General features: G+C 38.9%; 1 protein-coding gene across 1 annotated transcript in view; it reads right to left on the bottom strand.

Annotated features, from left to right (window-relative positions):
- The window catches only part of SEMA6D (semaphorin 6D), a 54,929-nt gene extending 53,935 nt beyond the window's left edge, over window positions 1–994 (bottom strand). The window contains exon 1 of the mRNA XM_090270564.1: window positions 863–994. The gene's annotated coding sequence lies outside the window, so the exon portion shown is untranslated. The remainder of the gene's footprint in view (window positions 1–862) is intronic.
- Window positions 995–18,636: the final 17,642 nt, after the last annotated feature.

Raw genomic sequence — 18,636 nt, 5'->3', positions numbered from 1 at the left:
GTTGCGGGGGAGAGTGGCCGGGAGGAGCAACCCCGGCGCCGGGTGGGAGGTGGAGTGGGCGGCGGGCAGCTCTCGACCCCAGAGCCCGTCCGCCCCGCGCTCTGCCAGCAGAGGGAGAGTGAGGGTGGGCAGTGGCCGCCCTCGGGGCAGGAGCCCGTGCAGGAACCTCGAGGGTGGGGGTGGCCGAGTCCCCCGAGCCCTCGCCCCTCGCTGCCCGGCGCCACAGCGGGGGCGCACTGACAGGTAGCAGGAGTAAGCTTGGGAGCTGCTCCGGCCCCTACGGCTGCGCTACGCCCCTTCTTCAGGCGCGGGCGAGGGCTCCGCCCGTCCGCTCCTAGCTGGCTCCGCGCCGCCGACCCCAGCGGTCCCAGCGCGGGTTCCGGGGCCGGCGGGCGGAAGGGGGCGACCGAGTCCGCAGCCCGCTCCTTTGGCCTTGGTTCGGCTTCCTTGCAGGCTGGAGACGCGGTGCCCGGCACCGAAACAGCCTGGGTTGCCCCTGATAATGTAAGGGCAGCGCGACCCCGGCGCTGCCTGGCAAGAAACTTTTCTTGCCCCCTTCTTTCGCTTTCCGCCCCCGAAGGGGCGCACAGTGCAGGGGCCCCTCCAAGTCCACATGCCCCCTCTACCCCCCGTCAGGCTCCCAGCTCTGCCAGTTTTGACGGGTCCGCCAAACCTCTCCAGCCCTCTGCGCGCCTCTTGCACGGCAGGCGGAGAAAGCTGCTTAGAAATCAACTCTCCACTGACAACGCACACACACACAGACACACACACGCACACTGGCTGCGATTCGGGATCCGAGGATCTAGGTCCGATCCCCACCAGGCGACCACAGCATTAGCACATTTTTAGCAGAGGGTCTTACCTCATGGGGGGAGGCTGGTAAAAATAAAGCTTGTCACGTGCAAGGGAAAAAACAACTAAAGAAAAAATGCAAAATATACATATATATCCCTCTCTCTCTTTAGATCGTGGCTTCCTCGATATAATCCTGAAACTCGCCACCACCGGTCCTTGCAGCAGCGTCAGCAGCAGCAGCAGCAGCAGCAGCAGCGGGACGGAGCAGAAGCAAAACAAATCGAGGCACGGCAAATGGTGTAATTCGATCCATCTCCAAGTCAATCCGTCAGGCGGCGCGGGGCCCACCCCCGGGCGCGGACGGCAGGAGGCGCGGGTGGCCCGGCGCGCCCGCCCGAGCCCTGCGGCCAGCGCCGCCTGGAGGCCCCCAGCCCGGCGCCGCGGCCCCGCTGACCCCTTGGTGGCCTCCGCGTCCCTCCTCCCGGTGCTGTGCTGCGCCCCTCCCCCTCCCCACCTCTGAAGAGCTGTTCCTTCCAGCAACTGCCAGCGCCTCAGACATCCAGCTCGCGGTGGCTGCTGCAGCCTGCGAAGCCGCCTTTTCGCTTTCCTCCCTCTTCCCCTCTTTTGCTCACACCCTCACTTTCTTCCACCTATCCAGAGGACACGTTATTGCAGCCCAGATGAGCTGCAGGCACAGTTGCTCCGTAAAGTTCTGCTATAGTTTCCTAATCTTTGTTTTTCAAGAGCATCTTTACAAACCCGCCCCCATGTTATCTTTCTTGCCCTACCCCCTTCCAATTTTTCTTTATAACCACTAACGAAAACAGCTGGGAAGAAGCAATCAAACATTGCTTTATCTTTATAAAAATACAGAAATTGCCTACTAAAAAATCCCATTTCTGGTTTGAACGAAAGCCATTCAGTACAGTATAATTTTGCAGGCTAATGAGCCAGTTTTACAGGCAAGTGTTTCATGTAATATGTAGTGGGAGAAATGAAAATGTCCTTGAAGTGACATCATTTAAAACTGACAGTCACAAATGAAAGAAAAAAATCATATATTCCAAAACAAGAGGATCTGAATCCAAACTTCATTTCCAAGAATGAGCTGTGTTTTACTAATCTCCAGTTGAATTATGAATCACTGAGAGCTTTAAAAGGCTGGAATTAACCATGGTGCCCTATTTAAAGGAAAAGAAAGACGAGAGTTTTTTTCGCCAAACTTTTAATTTTCATTTGAGTCTGGTTAATTACCCTGAAAGAGAGAAGAAGGGGGCAGAAAAAGGATTTTCCTTTCCTTAAGGGTTCCTGTTTTTTCCTCAGCACCAATTTACAAGTTTACATTTGGGAAATACCCTCTTCTGAGTTGTTTCTGAACCTTCCACTGACAGCTTTGAAAAGGAAAAAGGAACGCAAAAAAGACACCTCAAGGAACTGCTTGCTGCAAGACTCATCAGGACAATTGTTTCCTGGGTAGTCAACACTTTGTTACCAAAGTGAAGAAGGAGGAAGGAGGAGGGGGCGGCTTTTAAAATATAAACTCTCTTCATGCTGTTCTTCCTATTGGAAGAAAGGGGTAGAGGGCGGAAAGAACAGCTTTGGCAGCACAGCTCTCCGATTTTTCTGTTGTTGTTAAGGCTATTGTTGGCTGGCTGGCTGGTGTTTTTGGTTGTGCAGGGATCTGACATCATTGCAAGTTACTTGGCAGTCAGGGTCCTTCCCCAGCCAACTTCTGACCCAGAAAGCTGTGCCTGTTTTACTGGCATCCAGTCATTCCGTATTTTCTCCATCAAGGGAGCAAGCTCGCTGCAGGCAAAGGGCTCTGTGCACTGAATGAAGATGTGCGAAGGTGACCCATGGCTTGATGAGGAATCAAACTGCCACCCACCTGGAAGCAGAAAGCTTAGGAGTTGTGCTGTGTCTCTGACAGCAGCAAAAAAAAAAAAAAAAAAAAAAAAAAAAAAAAAAAAGAGAGAGAGAGAAAGAAAGAAGTTCAATCCCCCAGATTTCCGAATTCTTCGCTCATACTGACTCCAAAAAACCTCCGCTGCCTTGCGGCATACCTCTTCAGGGGAAAGGCTAAGGGAGTAAACCCCGACAGAAAATCCGGAGCCGGAGTCCCTAAGGCGGTTTGACGTTGTAGTCAACACCGGCAACTCCTGCGGCGCACCTGAAGCCAAGCTGTATTGACTCCGTCTTTCCCTTGGACCCTTCAGCTGCGAAGAGAGGGGGGGTCTGCTGCATGGGCAACAGCAGACCCTCCATATCACCCTGCCCAGGCTCTGTAGCTTCAGCTTCACTGGAGAGGACACTCCAGCGTCATCGCAAGATGTCGATTCAACACGGGAGGAGACAGATACCGTGTCACTCCCGAGTCGGACTGCACAGTCATTGTAGGCGGTGCAGATAGACTCTTAAGAAGCTACACCATCGTCTCTCCAGACGGACGGCTGCCGACGACGATTTGGCAATGGCCAAGTCTCCGGAGTGCACCCCAGAGAGTGCAGTTGACAGGGTCCTAGAATGAGTTCTTAAGTCCAGGAATGAAAAAAAAACTTTTAGGTTGCAGAAGGATATGGTGATAGATCACTTCAAGCCAAAAATTAGACATGTTTTCACTCTCAATATCAGTCCAGACCCTTAGAGCCAATCCCTGTGTTTGGTTTGCTGGGGGAACAGAGACTTGGAAGTGGGCAATTTACTGGCGTCGAAAGAACGACCCTTCATTTCCTGGTCAGGATCAAAATAACTTTGACCTATTAAGGATTTATCATTTCCCTGGTTCTCAGAATCAGGGAAATGGCACTCTTTTTATTCGGGTTTTAGTGGAAAGAATTCTAAGAAACTGTTTACTCTTTATGTAGTTTACTAGCACCTGGCCCTTTCAACTGATTTTATACACTTTTAACCAGTTAGTTCTGTTCATTTCTCTAGTCCAACCCCACCACCACCACCAACCACCAGCTTGTGCTATACACAAGGTAGTTCACAAGGTAGTTCCCCACCATGCTGCAGTGTTTCATGTCTTCGTGTCTTCAATTGTGGCGTCTCTGATTTCTGGGGTCTCCTCATAACTTGATGCATTTTAATTTCTGCTCTTCTTGACTTTTAATAAATATTTTATTTAGGTGTCACGATTTCTCGCATCCCACTACCCCTGGGATGGGTTTAAGCACCTCTCTTCTGTGCTCTCCTAGCACGTTCACTTATACAACGTACCAACTGAAGGAAAAGTATCCGTTTAGGATGTCTTCCCTACTGGCTGCTTCTTAACTACAAGAATTGTGTCTTCCTTACCTGGGCAGCACCAGTGCTTAGCCCAGTGCCTGCTTTTTAATGTGCACTCAATAGATACTTGTTAAACAGATCTAATCATAGAACCTAGAACTTGTTCACATTCTTTCATGTGCCAAACCAGAGAGTATAGTCATCTCTAAATTGCATGCTCCTCCAGGGTAGGGATTTATTCACCTGTATTCCCAGGCCAAGCATAGTACCTGTGTAAGGATGTTTGTTGAAAGAGTGAATAATGAAGGAAGGAAGGGAAGGAAGATATTTGGTTTTTTCTATATTCAGAAAGAATACTTAAAGAGCTCAATGCTGTAGATGGTCAGTGACTACTATATACCTTATAGTGTTACCAGCATACATGTCCTGTGATTGATAAGTAGAAACCTAGATTACAATCTATTTTTTTTTGTTTGTTTATTTACTTTAAAAGTACAGTTCAGAATTTTATTTGCGTTTTTTTTTTAAATTTAATTTTAAGAATAAAAGCCATCTGAAAATTATAGAAAAGCTATGAATAATGGTCAATAAAATTTTATCAATCATCACAGTACTACTCTTTAACTATTACAGTTATGAAACAAAGCATTGGTGCTAAATATGTGCCAAATTCTGTTCTAAGCAAATATTAACTCACAACAAGTCTATGAGGTGTTATTATTATCTTCACTTTATATAAGAGGAAACTGAGGCTTAGAGAGTTTAAATGACTTGCTTACGACGACGCAGGTAGTAACTAAATAGGATCTGAACCTTACCTCTTACTTAGTTTTAATAATAGTTTTAATAGCAAGGTCACAGTTAATAGCAGAAGGCTTTGGAACATTGGACAACCTGATTCAAATTCAGACACCTCCTCTCGGGATAATTTATTCAACGACACTGTGTTTCAGTCTTCTCATCTGTGAAACAGAGGTGCTAGCAATACTTCAAATGGATTTCATGAAGACTGAATGTGATAATGCGTGCGAAGTGTTTAGCATCTTACTTGGAACACAGCAAGCACTAAATAAATATCAGCCAATGTTATTACATATGCCCTGAAGACAGTGCAATCTTGGAATCCTGTCTAATTGGATTAGAAACTTAATCCAACCTCACATTAAATGTGAAATTTAAAATAAAAGTATTGGGTACATGGCACACAGTGGGTTTGCAATAAATTTTTGTTCATTCTCATCCATTTCCTCATCTGTGTGTATATGTTTATTAATTCAGATTGACTATTCACTATTCAAAATGGAATAACATTTTGTATGAATTTTAATGAATAATACAGATTAGGATGCAAAATTTCATGTTTCAAAATAAAAACATAGAGGTATTGAAATTTCAAAGGTAGCTACAGCTTCTGTGGTTACTTTAATTTGAGGAGCACATACAGCATTCTTCACATTTGCACATTATAGAAAGTGCTTTTGTGGCAAGGGATTGCTTTCAAAACTAATCTAAGCTCTCCACGACATGATAAATCATTAATAATATAGACCCAAATCTCGGCATCTGCATAAGCACAGCTGGCCTCCTTGTGTCAATAGTCTGCATATGAAAGTGACTCCGCCAAGATATTTCACTTTAATGAAAAATATTTATCATGGTAAATCTTCAACCTCAAGACTTTACTGACATAATTCATTTCTATTATTATGTACTATGATAGTATACCACCACAGCTAGGCTTATATTTGGAATGATAAAAATGTGTTTTTTAAGTCATTTTGATTACTCTCCCTTAGCATGAATAATTTTTGCTGTATCCTCCGAGTAAACGGAATGCACCATGCATTTACAGAAATAATAAATCAGTTACTTATCTAATTTTGTTAATGACTCTGCAGGTGCCACTGTGTGGAAGGACACTGAGTGTTCAAATCACATAAAGAAAAAAGTTAAGCTTTTTTGTTTTATTCCATCAGAAAGATGAACAGCAAACAGCCAAAACAGACAAGAGATACAAATGCTATTACTATTTTGTCAAAGATCTTTTGAGCAAACAGAAGCCAAATACATTTTTTGGAGGGAGGATCAAATAAAAAGATGATAATTCACCTGGAATTGCTTAATTGTACTTCTATGTACTTTGGGAAGAAATACTTCAGATGCAGGGGTGCCTGTTTACATCCCAGCAGATGTAAATTCCTGACAGTGTCTCTCCACCAATTACAGTAACCAAGCCAGTGACCTTGAAGAACTGGGGCTGAATAGTATCTATTCAGTGTTAGAATGCCTTAAAAAAGAAGAAAGAGAATGAAAACAACCTAACGTAGTAGAGAATTAGAAGTTTTTATCTGTTTTTTTTAAATACTTTTAATTTTTTTTAAAAAACAAACCTCCCTGCTTAATTTTTAATCTTTTTTAAACTTAAGCCAATGTTAAAATTCAAATCAACAAAGGGAGAAGAAACTAACTGGATACCTACTACATCCCAGATATTGGCTAGCCACAATAGTGTCACTTAATTCTTACCATAGCTCTTGGAGACAGGTATCATTTAGGAACAAAGAAACCAGACTTGTTCAAGTTAACCATCTTATCAGGGTTTTCAGTCCTAGTAGATGACTGAGTCTAAGGTCTACTACAGGTCTGTTGGGCTCTCAAGCCTACTTTTCTTTCTAGGACACTGAGCTATGAAAAAATGAAAAGAGTGTAGGTTTGAAAAAATATGTCTTGGATAACATAGCAAATAAAAACATTTAAAAACACACAACTAGATACTCAAAGCTAGGTTAAAATGTGCTTCAATTTCTAATTCTTTGATAGTTTCTGCTTGTTACATACACACTAGTGTCAGGAGCTCTGCAATGGGGTTTCTAGCACAGTTAAGTTTAAACCTCTGTACAGTATATGCATTCTATTATGTATGCATCTCTGAATCACTTATAAATAATGAGAGAAAAAAGACCCATTTAACAGCATGCATATTTTTATTAAAGTAAACCTTACTAGTTAAGCTATAAATGTTGCAATGAATGGTCAAAGTCATACAACTGCATCTCTCCCTCTCTCTCTCTCTCTCTCTCTCTCTCTCTCTCTCTCTCTCTCTCCCTCTCTCTCTCTCACACACACACAAACACACACACACACACACACCAAAAAACACCCTGATCACTGAATGCATACAAGAACTACTGTACTAGGCAGAGTTTCAGTGCCAACTAACTGACTGCCAGAAACCACTAGTGGTACTGATTGGTTAAAAAAAGAGAGAGAATAGGATTCTTGGTAATTTATGTCTTTCTAAATAAAGCAACACAAAGGATACATTTTCTTCTTTCCTGTGCCTTCTCCGATAAAATGTTTACTATTATGGACATTCGTATTAATATTGAACATATTGGATTCATTTAGGAAATTACACTGCTAATATGCAAGGGATTGAAGGGTAGTATGTATATGGGGGAAAGGAAGAAGTTGAGCTTCTGGGATAAAAATCAACAGCAAACAATGCTTGTGTTCCACTTTAATTATGGGACTTTTCTAAAATCCTGAATGTCCTATTAAGCTGCGATGAAGTGGCAAGGCCCAGAAGCACATGGGAACACACATCTGGCCAACAGTGTTTAAAGCTGGGTCTGGGATATGGTGTCACTGAGTCAGCACCAACTCAAAGGAGGTGACAGGAGGTAATGCTCTCTGTACCAGCCCCAGTCACAGGGGTTTCAGTTATGTCCTAGAAGGAGGCTCAGGAAAACCTACACTTTGTCTAACTTTTGGCTGGTCCCACAGAGTGGTCTGTCTATGTTCTCTTTGGCCCCAGGTCTCTTTGGCCTTCAAACCAAGAACCTATCATCAGTTGACAGCTAACAGGTAAAAACACTTACGGCCTGTAAATTTTTATAACAGACTCTCTCACCACATTGACCCTAGCAACCAAGTTAGACGTGAACATTATCTGATTCACTTAACTGTAGTCAAGAAGGAGCTGCCCTGCAATGGCTGTCTTCTGAAGCTTGAATTGTGGCGTATGCTGTAAAACCCCTTCAAACTTATCTTCTTAAGGAAAGCTTTAATAAGGGCCATCACAGAGTTTGCCATTATCTGAATTTGTATTTCAGTGACAAAGCGAAAGGAAGAAACTCTTTGGCTAAGAGCCTTCCTGGAAAATCCAGAAAGGTCCAGAAGGACTGTTTGGAAGTTTTTAACATCATCACATACCCATTAAATTAGACTATTTCCATGTTATAGTTGTATTCAATGATTGACTTAAATTCTTAGTACAACTGATTCTATGTACATACACAGGGTGTATATGTGTGTGTGTGTTTTCCTTTAAGAGCTCCTGTTTAAAAGTTTTGTGAGTTTGTTGCTATATTAAAATCTTTGGAACTGTGCTCATAAACCACCCCAGTATGTGCTGAATTTCTGGGTCATAATTACAGAATAAACATTCATTTTTCATCAAAAATTTTAATTAAGGATTCCAGTTACGCAATTATTTGCTAATGAATAATACCTACTCAGTACCAAAGCACACCATTAAATGTGTTTACTCAAAGTAGGGTTTTATAAAGGTAGTTTCCATGGGTCAGTTTCTCATTTTCAAGTTATCAATCTTATATTAAATTAAGAGGAAACTGCTTATCTCCTATTTTATTGAGAAGCATGGGGATCCAGGAGATGAGGATAGCCTATAATTTCTGGGAATAACTTAATTTAATATTAAAGTCTAATCAGTCGTGATTTCAGGTCCTCATAAATATCAAGCTCTGATTTAACTGTGATGTAACTGTTAAGATCATTTGGAGATCATTCATTGGCTAGGTGTTGCCCAGAAAAAGGGGACAGTGGAGACAATTATTTGTGTTTTTATATTGTGATTTTGAGAAATCTATCCCAGTCTAAACTACTGATTCCTTAAATATGCTCTTGGTACCCATGTAATAAGGGAATAATCAATTTGCTTTCATTTGATGTATTTGTGATCTGTTACGTTGATGAACCAAAGATATAAATAAATGAACACATAAGTAATCCATTTTTGTTATCAAGTAATGGTGCAGCCTATAGATAGAGAGTACTTCTAGAAAAAATTGCAAACAAAATTAACCCTTTCAAGAAATTGACCCTTTCACTAAAAACATGCAAGAGCTGAGATACACTATCTGCAGAGATGTTTTCCCTTTGAGACATGCTTTCCAAGGGAACAGGGACCTTCCAAATCAAATTAGGCATTATGAAATCTAATCAAGATGATGAGGAGATATTCCCCTGATAAGAATGCAACTAAAGTGGAAGAGGGCAGGATCATTCACTCATTCACCCTTGCATACATTCATTTCACCATTTGTTATTAATAGCAGTAATCTGCTTTTTGTAAAGCACCGTGCAGAGAAAAATGAGCACTACCTTGCATTTAGACAGCAACTTCAAGTCTGAAAAGCAATTTTATCCATCAGAGTCCTGGCAGAGAACAGATGGCACATATGACTTGGGTAATCTGTGGAGCCTTTAATAAAGGGACTATTAGTAGAAGTGTGGGCAGAGTGCAGAGAAGCCACAAGGGAGAGTACCCTGGGGCTTTACTACCCCTAGGATGCAGGAGCCAGAGGAGAAAGCAATTAACAGAACCTGGAGAGGTAGAGGTGATGTGGAGAGGTGCTTAGAGGTCAACTTCTAGAGGCACAGAGTAGAGAAAAAGGACAGAGAATGGATCTGGTATCGTATCGGCAGCCGTCCGTCTTGAGAGACGATGGTGTAGCTTCTTAAGAGTCTATCTGCACCGCCGAGAATGGTTGTGCAGTCCGACTCAGGAGTGACACGGTATCTGTCTCCTCCCGTGTTGAATCGACATCTTGCGATGACGCTGGAGTGTCCTCTCCAGTGAAGCTGAAGCTACAGAGCCTGGGCAGGGTGATATGGAGGGTCTGCTGTTGCCCATGCAGCAGACCCCCCCTCTCTTCGCAGCTGAAGGGTCCAAGGGAAAGACGGAGTCAATACAGCTTGGCTTCAGGTGCGCCGCAGGAGTTGCCGGTGTTGACTACAACGTCAAACCGCCTTAGGGACTCCGGCTCCGGATTTTCTGTCAGGGTTTACTCCCTTAGCCTTTCCCCTGAAGAGGTATGCCGCAAGGCAGCGGAGGTTTTTTGGAGTCAGAGTTTTCCTTCTCTGATGTGCCCTGACTGGAAGATCGAACCAGCGACACTTAGAGCAAATGAAAACTCACTATTTATTTTTACTTTGATTCTTATAGAAACCTATGTGGTAGTCCTAATTTTGTAAATGAGAAAACTGAAACTAGCAGATTTGCTTGTTATAACTTAACTAAGTTATATGGCAGAGCCAGACCTTGAACCCCTGACTCTTTTGAGTCCAGGTTCTGTGCTTCTAGCACTCTCTCCCTAGTCCTTCTCCTTTGGACTTCCTTATGACGCTTATCTCACCATATTGCATTATCAACATGTTTTTATCACCTACTACACTGAGCTTCTTGAGAGAGAGAGAAGTAGGTCTTTGTGTCATTAGTGTCTAGAATAGCAGCTGGGACAGGAAACGTGGGGACATTTGATTGATGGAATAATGAGTGAGAGAGTGTGCAACCTACAACAAATGTGTCAGAGACTAACTTCGTAAGTGGCAGAATGCTGTAGATGTTAAATCCAGAGGTGGAGGGGAAAAGTGCTGTCGACAGAAAAAGGGGGAATGAATAATAGTGTGGGTTGTAAAAGACTTCACATCATGGGGTCACATGAGCTAAACCAAGCACACCGAAAGGTGTGTCGAAGGTAGAGGAATATAGCGAAGTTATTGTGGGCTGAGGAAACAGCCAAGGGAGGAGAGGGCGGTAGGGCCAGTGTAGCTGGGCCATGATTGACATTCCTGAGTGCAAGGAGTAGGAGATGTGACCAGAAGGACAGGATAGAATCATTGTTTGGAATTTCTGAATTGGCAGTTGCAAGACTTTGAATGTTTTTCTTGGGGTGTTTAGAGGCTTTAGGTTTTTGAGGGAAGAAATATCATAACCTAGGCTGCGCTTTTTAAGATAATACTCATGCTGGAAGAAGAAACAGGTTGGAGAAGCAGGAGATTTCAGAAGTAAGGATGCTAGTGGAGGGATGCTAGTAAGGATTCTATTGGCTGTGGGACCAATACAAAAATAGGAATATATAAAAGTGAGCTGGTGTTTGAATGTCAGAGCGGGAAGAGGAGATTTTTCCAAATTTCTTAGTCTGGCCCAATCTAAGAAGAATTGAATTATTATGAGATGGAGACACAGGAGGTGGAGCAGATTTGCAGGAGTCATAATTGACTTTGGTCTTGGACAAGTGGAGCTTAAAGAGCTGGTATGATATCCATGTGGGGATGCCCAGCAGCAAAATTGGAAATTGTTGTTATAATTACAGTTAGCAGATAGGAGAAACTTTCTCTCTTCCAGAGAAACACCATAAGCTAAATGAGCCAAACACATACAAGAAAGTAAGAGGAAATCTAGTTTCCATCAAATGACCTAGATGTGCCAACATGACTGAAGCCTTCTGTGCTCAGAAACATTGAAGTGAGAAACGTGGATCCTTCCCACTCCCGAGCTGTCTCATCCAACACGGAAACCCTACAGTGGAGAATCACGGAGTTATTCCCATTCTCCATTAGTGTCTTACAAGCACAGGGAAAGCAGACCTGGCAACTCATCGTATTTTATCTAATTCCTTTTTAAGCTGGCTGTTCTGTGATGCCTATTCAGACTGGTACTTTTCAGAAAATGCTGATAGTTGCTTTTAAAATGTTTTGTGAAACTATCCAGAAGTCATCAGTTTAGAAGTGGTAAGGGAACCTTCTTCAACTTAGTGTAGGGTAGAGGAGAAAAATGTTCAAAAATTAATTTACTTAAGTCATTATCTCTCCATGTAAAATTAGGCATCCCATGACTTTGATTATCAATCTTTGATGTTAAAGTCTAAATGAATTTAGAGAAATACAGTTCAGTGACTTTTTCTCCCAATTATCTTAAACAACATGAACATTGCCATTTTTCTTGATTTGAAATGTTAACATGAAATATAATAGAGTGTATCATTTCAGAGTAAGAAATCACATTTTGACAGCCAGATGATAAAATGTTATAACGATAAAGATTAGATCCCTTCCAATTGTCTTTACAAAATGTTCTGGAAAAAAACAGATCATGATTTTAATTCTTCAAGCACAGTTTTCCTTTTTATTTGGAAAAAGAAAGTATATGAAAAGTGAGTGTTGGAGTCATGTGCATCACGAGATTATTTAATGATCAAGGTGAGCTTTGCAGTAACAGTACTTTACAGACAATTTATAATGTAGTAAGTACAGGCTTAGAAAAATGTCTACTTTACGTTTTTCTTATGGTGATCAGTTTCTTCATTTATATTATGTAGATTGTGGATCATTTAAAAACCCAAGTGTTCTGCTAGTATTCAAGGGAGAAAGAAAGAAGGGATAAAGGGGTAAGGGCAGATAAAAAAGAGTGGCAGAGTCAAAGAAAAGGACAAATGAGAAATCTAATTAAACTTATTGGCACATTTCCAAGAAAAAGATAAAGTCTTTAGCAACATCTGCAGTTTCAATTTTTCAGACTGTAAGTACTTCCATTATCAGGAACTTACTTATTTTCCCCTTTTTGTTTTATTATTTGCCATTAATGGAAGGAGAAATAAAATAGATATAAGTATTTGTTAATTCCTTGCAAACCATTTCAAATTATACAGAATGCCATAGAATTTATGCTTAATTACAGGAGCAACCTTTGTATTAAAAACATCACTTTATTACCCTTTATAAACATTTTATGGATCCATTTAGTTTATGGTTAAATTAAGAGGAAATGAAAGGCAAGGATAAACTACAAAGGATTCTTTCCTCATCTTTTAAACTGACTTCATTAGAACCGTAATTTAGTGCTATGTATATCTGAGCAATTCAAGAGTAGAGATGGGGCCAATCTACACTTGTATTATTCAGTCAAATGTTGAAAAAGTAGCATTTAGCTTTTGATGAATATTTAATATGCCAGAGAGCTCTCATGACTCCACTTTAGCACTGAGATATGGAGCCCTTTTCAGTAGAGACTGAATTGCTGATCTGGCCTCCTGAGCTCTCTATACCATTTTTCCTCCTCTGATATTCCTTCAGTTACAGAGAGAGGGAAAACTAAAATGCCTTGTTGCTGAAACAGTCTCCTATGTGTGGCCCGTGAATGAAGTCAACTAGGGCGAGGACTCTGGGATGGAGGCAGTTCCCAATCTGGAGAAGGAGGAGAAGGAGCAGGTTCCTCTGGTTTGAGGTCACAGGAGTGTGGCTATCCAGCAAAGGGTTCAGACTACCTGGTGACAGCCGTAAGCCTTGAGGGCCTGCTAGAAAGCCAACATTTTTCATACCACAGCATAGAATTGGGTCCCGATTCGAACACTCCTTCCCTTGCCTCTTGATCAGCACAAGCCAATGTGGGACAAGAATATGGGGCTTTCACAGAGGACTAGTCTTAGGTATTCCTGCAACGCAGAGGCATTGAAAAGTACTGGTGGGAATGGCCTGGGGTGACTCTCTGACTGAAATGGGAAACGGGGAACTTTTGGGTAAAAAAATCATGGATGAATGAATTCTAGAACTCTCTGCTAAAGATTATGAAATTATTGTCATATATTATGTTATTCAATTGTTTTATTAGGATAACTGCAAGGAGCACAAATTTTCTTTTTGCTTAGCTTTGGTATTCCAGCAATTCCAAGTTTCAATTTCAGCTTCTGTAATGGTGAGATAACATATAACATGAGGTTATTGTTAGGAGTAAAGTAATTAATGTTTGTGAAAACATTATATAAATTTTGCGGAGTGAAACTGTGAAACCTTATAATAAGTTGAGATACTACAAAAGTTCAGTGACCAATCTGATGTCCATATAAGAATCGTGTCGGTGCTTTGTTAAATATGTGCCACACCTGCCTCTTTCCCTTCACCTCCAGAGTCCCCCTTCTCTTCTTTCTCACTGAGTATTATTGCTGTAGTGATCCACTGTTATATAATGTCCCATTAGTTCTTCAGAGTAATACAAAGGTTAAAGTAACTGCCTTTAGCAATGAGTGCTAGAAAGCTGGAGCCATATTTGTATCCCTAGTGCTTAGGACAGTATCTGGCTAAATACATATTTATTGAATAGATGGGTTGAGTGATAACACAGAGATTATTACCAGGAAGACAAATGTATTTCTATTACTATTATACATATTTTTAAAAATTTAAGTACATCTTAAATACAGCTCTGAAACAAAAATGGAATAAGGTAGTTTTTTAACATGATCAAAAAGTAATCTGCTCATACCAAAATGCAATATAGTTTATAGTGGTAAAATATATCACTCTTACAAAAAAAAGCCATGGATATCAGTCATCAATTACTACTATTATGTGCCATGATTTTAAACATGCCAGCCAAAGAAATAAGACAAGAAAGTGAAATACAGTTGTAAATATTAGAAGGAAGGAGGCAAACATTATAACTTTTTTAGAAAAAGTGAGAATTTATCAAGGTTAATAGTTTATAAAATAATGCAAAAATAACTATCTTTTCTTTCTTTTTTTGAAAACACAATAATTCTTTATTTATTTACCCAAATAATATTGACATAATCTTTGGGAATATGCCAAATATCACACAAATATTATTGCAACATATAATGGGAAAAACACCACATTCACAAAGGCAAATTAAACATAGATCACCTGAGGATAAACTTGGAAAGAGATATGCTAGACATATATGAAGAAAACTATAATGCTCTTCAGAACAACATGGAAGAAGACAAGTAAATGAAGAATCAGATTTTATTCTTATATGGAAAGTCTCAATGTGATAAATACATCTATAATCTCTAAATTAACATCTAAGTAGTATAATTGTAATTAAGTTCCCAGTTCTTTTTTTTCCTTTGTGAAGGTACTTATGGCTGCTCTTAAAAAACATTTGGACTGTAATTATAATATACAATTAGTTTAAATAGTCCTGGACAGAGAAGGTAACATTTATTTTAAAGCTGCAACAAATAAGGGAGTGCTACAGTGATGTAGGAAGAAGCATCCAAGTCAATGGAATAGAGTACAAAGACAGACATAAATTTCAAGATAAAAGTTGAAGTCATCTTAATATGCAAATTAAAATATAAATATGATAGTATTTCAAGAAACAGGGAAAAGATAAATTATTAAATAATCAAGGTGAAATAACTGGTTATCCATTTTAGAAAATAAAGCTAGAATCCTATTGTATATTTTGTTACCCACCAAGAAGTATATATTTAATGAATCAAATATGTAAAATTTCAAAAGAGAAAAGACAACTAAATATTTCCAGTGAAACTAATGGAGGGAAAAAATTTCTAAATATGACACAAAACCAAAAATAATAGAGAAAAAGACTGATATATTGACTATAAAAATATAAAAATTTATATACAATTATAAACAACAAAACTTGAGAACACCAATTTAAAATCATTTGCAATATAAGAACAAAAAGATTATTCTTTTTTGAATAACAGCTGTATTGAGATGTAATTAACATATCAAAGAGTTCACTCTCTCATAGTGATTTTTAATATAGTGATAAAATTGTGCTTCCACCACAGTCTAATTCCAGTACATTCTTATCACCCAATAAAGAAATGCTGTACCCATCAACCTCCTTCCTCTGCTCCTGGTAACCACTAATCTACTTTCTGACTTTATAGACTTCCCTATTCTGGACATTTCACACAAATGGGATCATAGATTACGTACGTCGTCTTTTGCGTCTGTCTCCTTTCACTTAGCATACATTTTCAAGGTTCATCCACATTGTATCATGTATCAGTTCTTTAGTCTTTCTTATGGCTGAATAATATTCCTTTGTATGAACATGCATTTTGTTTATCCATTCATCAGCTTATAGAAATTTGGGTTGTTTCCAATTTTTGGCTATTGTTAATTATACTGCTATGAACACTTACATATAAGATTTTGCATGGACATGCATCTTCATTTCTCTTGGGTGTATGCCTAGGAGAGGAACTGCTACGACAATCCTATGTTTATTTTGTTGAGGAGTGCCAAAGTATTTTCCACATTAGCTGCACAATTTTATGTTTCTGCCAGCAATGTATGAAGGTTCTAATTTTTCTACATTCTCATAAACACTTTCTATAATCTGCTTTTTGAATATAGCCATCTTAGTGGGTGTAAAGTAATATCTCATTGTGGTATTGCCTTGCATTTTTCTAATGATTAAAGATATTGAACATTCTTTTATGTGCTGATTGGCCATTTGTATATTTTCTTTGGAGAAATGTTCATTTAAATCTTTTGCCTATTTTAAAATTGGGTTATTTGCCTTTATATTAACAAGTCACAAGACATCTTAATATTTTATGGATAAAAATCCCTTAGCAAATATATAGGATTTTCAAATGTTTTCTCTCATTCCATGGTTTGTCTTTTCACTTTCTTGATGGTGTTCTTTGAAGCAGAAAAGTTTTAAATTTTGATGAAATCCTTTATATTGTATTTTGCTGTTTGTAATTTTAGTGCCATATCTAAGAAACTACTGCCTAATCCAAGGTCACAAAGTTTTACTCCCATGTTTTCTTCTAAGAATATAATAATTTTAGCTTTCATATACAAGGCCATGATACATTTTGAGTTAATTTTATATGGTGTGAGAGGGGAGCTCCAAATTCATCCTTTGATCTATGAAAGGACTAATATTCTTAATATGTTAAGTGTACTTCAATAATAAAAAGTGCAAATGTATCAATAATAAAATGGGCAATGATATTGAGCAGATAATTTCAACCAATTGAACTATAAAAATATATCAACTTCAACAGTAATCAAAATGAACATTAATACAATGTGTTGTTATTTTTATTTAATAAGGTTGGCATTAATTCAAAAGATTGGTAAAAGCCAATGTTGAGGATGTATGGGGACATGAGCATCCTTGAATGTGTTGGTGGGAGCAACTTGGGACTATGTATCTGGAAGTAAGATGTGCTTACCCCTTTAACCAGAAGCTCCATCTTTGTGAATTAATTCTTTAAACAAGAATTAGGCAACTTCACATAATGTAAAAATACTTAGGAATATTTATAATAGCAATAAGTTTAAACAATCTAAATATTTATTAATAGGGGAATATTTAAATTACAGTGTATTCAGTCAGTAGAATGCTATATAACTATTTAAAGTTATAGAGCATAGTAATATTTTCTGCCTAAAAATACATGTACCATATGCTAAAATATAGATAGGCTATAGATAAAGCTTATTTCATGTGCTTCTACTTTTGAAAGACAAAACCAAACTGAGCAGTGTATGTTAAAATATCCCAAATTTTTGAAACAGGTTATTTTCTTTCATCTACATCCTCTATGTACTACCAGAAATTTTTCTTCTTTCATTGAGCAAAAAATAATTTCATTAGCAGAAAAAACTTAATCTTTATTAAGAAAATCTAAACTCCTGTAAAAATTGTCAATATATTCCCACATATGATGCACATGAACACATAAACTTATCCCATTTTCCTACCTCTCAGAAAAAAGTGAGAGAAAAAAACTGGGCCATTATTTAGTATTAGACGCAACCTTATTTTTATCTCTATTATTGATTTGGATATTTCAGGGAAGGCTTTTTTTTTTGCCAGAATTACCTAGCTAATTATATTAATTTTGTACTTTGCTTTATAGAAATGTAAATTGAAAGAGTAGAAGTCATATTTCACAGGCATCATTTTTCCCTGCAAGAAGTTTCTGGAAATAGTCACAAAGTATGTCATTTCATAATGGGCTCTTTCTCTTTTTCTGTAGGAATATTGATATACCTGAAAGTTTACATAGCTGACCAAAAATGTGTTGTTATTGATACTTATGACATAAGTAACAGCTATAGCCAATGTCATAAATTTAACTATGTAAATGTGGGCCTTGATATTTACTTTAAACAGCAAAATATTTCATGTTCTATTAAAAAAGCATAAAAATATTTTATTGATTAGCACAAGGCCCGAAACTACTATAAAACGAGTGTATAGTCTATAAAAACACAATTCCACCATGTCATAAATTGCAGTTAGCTAAAGCGAATGGACTGGCTATAATAAATATTAAACACTTGATTGACACTATGCACATCTGCTTTAGAATTTAGAAATTCTCTTGGAGGATCATGTCAATAGATCATATCTTTTTTGAAAAAGTTGTACGTGGAAATTTGAAATAAGAATGCTTTTATTCTTAATAATAAATTCATGGAGCTCTATTCAAAATCCTTCCATCTCTCCTTTTCTTTAAACATATATACACATACATTGCATTGTAGTCAGTTTTTGGAAGTGTGGACAAACATTCTGCTTTAAGAGAGTGATTGGAAAGTAGGACTAACTTGAATTTTCTTGCTTTTCCTCTGTCTTCTTTTCTCCCCCAAACATTTCCCTTTCTTTCTACTGACTTGATGCTCCACGCAAGAGGGCAATTTAAACTTCGTGTTTAGGTATAACTTGGAGGGAAAGCCACTATTCTCTGTGGCTGGTAGCTTAGGTTTCCAGGATTCGGTTTG

Source organism: Furipterus horrens, unplaced genomic scaffold (assembly GCF_987537825.1).
Source record: "Furipterus horrens unplaced genomic scaffold, mFurHor1.1.pri manual_scaffold_3, whole genome shotgun sequence".
Lineage (NCBI taxonomy): Eukaryota > Metazoa > Chordata > Mammalia > Chiroptera > Furipteridae > Furipterus > Furipterus horrens.
Note: the sequence above shows the minus strand (reverse complement) of the source record. Positions and strands in the feature narration are given on the sequence as shown.